Genomic DNA, 4,177 nt, shown 5'->3' with positions numbered 1-4,177 from the left:
AAATGTCAATGTCACCTCCTCAGCCTGGCCTTCCCTGACCTCCTCTCTCCAGTCACTCTCTATGCTACATCCTTGTTTTATTTTCTTCAAAGCATTTATTATCACCTGAAATTCCTAGCTTGTTTGTTCGTTATTTATTCTACCTTCCCCCTACTAAAATGAAACTTCCGTGAGGGCCAGTACGTTGTCCAAGTTCCTAGAATCAGCCCTAGAATATAATAGGCACTCAAGAAATGTTTAATTAATTAGCTAACTGTTACCTATAAATGATGCTTCTCAAGTAGCCTAGCAGTTTCTCAGAAGCTCCCAGGGGTCTCTCACCCGGAGATGCCCATCCATCCCTTCCGGAGGAGCAAGGACCTTCATCCCTCCCGAGGAGGCCTGGGCTCTGCTCCTGCAGAGGGAAAGCGCTCGTGTGTGGAGCACAAACTGCTCCAACTTACCCCTGAAATAGTCAGGGACTCTGGGCTCCTCCAAACACACTTCTAGTTCTTTTCCACTCCTTCAGAAGCACATAGCACCCCATAAATGGCTTCATCGTGCCCACCTTGGAGCCTCACACACACCCTCTTCCCATCGTGCCCTCTTACCACGTTCCGAGGAACCTGGCTTCCTCCAGGGAGTCTTCCAGGATTGCCATGGACCATTTCCTAGTCTCCTTATTCTCCATCCTGGGAGAAGAGGGGCCATGCTAGGGATGGAGGTACAGGGATGGAGCAGGCACCGCCCCATGCCTAAGGAGCCCATGGCCTAGGAGGCAGCCATAAGGAGAAATATCCACCATTTGGTTAGAGCTCAGGGCTTAGCTGTCAGTCTGTAAAACTCTGACTCACAGTGTTTTAGGAAATGGGGGCTGTGAACTTGGGTAGAGTCAGAGCTCACAGCATCGGTCGTGCACGGGTCAGCCTGAATTCAAATCCCAGTTTCAGCACTTCTAGGCCACGTCTCCTCTGCGAGTGACGTGATCTCTCCAAGCCTCAGTTGCTTCATCTGTAAAATGGGGATGCATAGCATCCACCTCGTGGGGTTATCTATAAAGAGATGATGTGCAAATTAGCATGTGGCACAGCGTCCGAGGGGATGCTCAGTAAATAGTAGCATCCGACACTGTCACCATTCGGACACCCGCCAGCAACCACCGTCTGCTGCCTGCTTCACAGTCACAAGCAAGGCATCGAGCTGGGTCCTGGGGAGGCAAAGATGGAGTAGACAGCCTCAGTGCTTAGGTGACGCACAATCTCCTTGAAGAGAGGGGACCCGCAGCAGCAGCAGCCAGCAAACAGCTCAAGGACTCACCGTGGACAATCGCTGCCAAACAGGTCTCATGGGCTCGTAAAATGTCACAGGCATTGGAGGAGTCGGGGAAGCCCGGGCTGCGTGTCTGGGAAAGGTACAGCTTGACACCGTTGACCGTATTTTCCAAATCAGATCTGGAGCGCACGGCCATGTGGCTTCACGCTTCTGTGCCCTGGCACACGGCGTTCCCTCTGCCGGTCCACCTGGCAGGCTCAGGCTCACCCTTGGAGACACCCTGCGCTTCTCCAGGTGGCCTTGACCTTCCCAGGTGCAGCCAGCTATCTCCTCCTTTGCATCTCTCATTTTCCGGGCTTCTGTCCCTTACGTGTCCCTTTATTGATGACATGTTTGTCCCCTGCTGGATTCGCGAACCCCGGTGTGAGAAGAAAGAGGTCCTTGTGAACAAATATTATGTCTTTTCTATCTTTAAATTTCAGAGCCCAGCATAAGGCCCTGCCCAGGGCAGGTGCTCAGTGTCTTTGCTGAATGAATGAAGGAGTGCATACATGCATTGCATGCATGAATAAAGCCGTCGTATGAAATGATCATTGGACAAAATATCTGAAATCTGAGATGCATTGGAGAGCTCAAAAGATGGGGGTCTCTGTCATTATGCTTCAGAACTAGTTGTTCGACCCCACATGCTTTACCCGCGCTGCTCGGTGGCCATATCGCTCGCTCCTTGCTCACCTCCCTCCACCCTCACCCACAATAATACTGATGGCCTGAGCCTCTCATTAACCACTTACACACTGCGAAGCCCCTTACACCGGTCACCTCAGTGGGTCCTGAGAGCAGTGGCCAGGTGGGCAGGCGGGGGGCAGTGCTCATTCCACAGAAACCGAGCCTCGGGTGGCTCACCCACTCCTCAGCTGTTCGCAGCTGGCGAGCTGCAAGGGTCCTGGGCCTTTCAAACCTGGAACGAGTTTCCCGGGCTCCTTTTGCGGCTCTTGTGGCCTCGAGGGCACAGTTGCCGATAACGGCAGGTGGTTAGATGCTGCTGATGGAATGGGCTGCCTGACTGAAATGGGCCGCAGAGCCGGAATGTTAACGCTCCTTTTGGACCAGCCACACATGTCTGATCCGGTCCTCACTAGCCTCTCCGGCACCCTCCCCCCTCCTACGGCAGATGTGCGCACACCTCCACGTGCACGCCCCCAGGTGCGCACCCCTCCCTCCTTCCAGGTGTGGGTCTTCCTGAGAAGGGAGATGGGAAGGCTGACGTAACCGGAAGGAGTAGTATAAAGCCACAAGAATTCTTTCCAGCAATGCGGAGGCACACAGGAGGCTATTTTTGTGTGGATTTGTATGTGATTTGCATATATTTGCATGCATTTTCCGAAGCCATCACACCGAGTTCATGAAATAAACAATTAAAGGTGAATCCACTTTATCGGGATCAGCCAGTGGCAGATGCAGATGCGTTTACTTCCCCTGCTTCAAGGTTCTTTCCCCTGACATTGCTTCTAATTTAACCTGAAATCATGTCCAGCGTTACTGAAGATCTCAAAAGCTGCAGAAAACACACTTATGCAATAATAATAATAATAAACACTTACCAAATGCTTACCACGTGTTCAGCACTGCTCTGTGAGCTATAAACATATTATCTTCTTCATAACCCTAAGAGTGGGTCCAATTACGACCCCCATTTTGCAGATGAGGGCCCTGAGGTTGATATGGCTGAAGGTCACATGGCTTGTCAGAGAGTCAAACATGGGCAGTCTAGTTCCATTCATTGATGCAGCAAACATGAGTCTGAGCACCTGCTATGAGCCAGGCAGGATTCTAGGCACTGGGAACACTGCGGTGAACACAAAAGAACAAGTCCCTGCGGTCACAAAGCATTGGTGTGCATTTGTTAGGGTAAGGTCGGATTGCTGAAACAAAGGACCCCCAATACATTAAAGGACCAAGAAGGAGTGACCTGCTCCACATGGTCATTGGGGAGAACCCAGGTTCCTTCCAAGTCATTGCTCTGCTAAGTACCTAGGACACAGTCTTTGCTGCTTGGGTAGACCTGGGCTGCTGCCATGTCCCAGTGTCACCAGCAGGAAGGCGGGAGGGAGCATGGGAGGCCACCCCAGTGTGTTAAAGGCCGGGCCTGACGGGAGAGGCGACTGTCATGTCCATTTCCTGTCTATGGGTGAAACCTAGTCTGGAGGGCACATCCAAGTTCAAGAGGGGCTAGGGAATGGCACCTGGCCAGCGGCCGAGGAGGAAGGGAGAATGGATCTGGGTGGGCAACCTCTGCTGCAGAATGACATTCACCGAGCAAACAACTATGTCGGGTGATGCCAGAGAGCAGTAAGCACAAAGAGGACAAGAGCAAGGGAAGGGGGTGCAGGGCTGGGCGGTCACATCTTCAGACAGCCACAAGCTCTTAATCACCATCCTTAACTGACCCCCAACCATATCCATGTTTGCATGATGATGCTGAAGGCATAGAAGAGCCCCAAGCCTTCCCTGAACCGAATAAGGTCAATTCATGTCCAGCTGAGTAACCAGGTGCTCTGGTCAAGCGAGAGTTTTCTGGACTTGACCTTCATGTCTTTTGTCAAGGTATTTTTATGTATTAGTCATTTCATTCTTATTTTTAAAATCCTGTAAGGTAGCTAGGGCCAATTAGAAATGTTCAGTCCAATTAGAATATAAACTACAGTGAATTCCTATGTGTCAAGGAACTGAGATCAAAAGGCAAATAAGACGTGGCTCCCTCAGACACCTTGACAAGTAGCTTAGAGTGGTATGCAGACATGTAAGCAAATATTTGTAGGATGTGCAATGTTAAAAGTGTGTACAAAATACAGTGGTACAGAGGAGGAGGGGAATAGTTCTACCTGGATGAAAAGGATCAGACAAAGGTACGCAGAAGGGGTGA

The sequence above is a fragment of the Cnephaeus nilssonii genome, assembly GCF_951640355.1.
Source record: "Cnephaeus nilssonii genome assembly, chromosome: 7".
NCBI classification, from domain to species: Eukaryota; Metazoa; Chordata; class Mammalia; order Chiroptera; family Vespertilionidae; genus Cnephaeus; species Cnephaeus nilssonii.
This window is presented reverse-complemented; position numbering follows the sequence as displayed.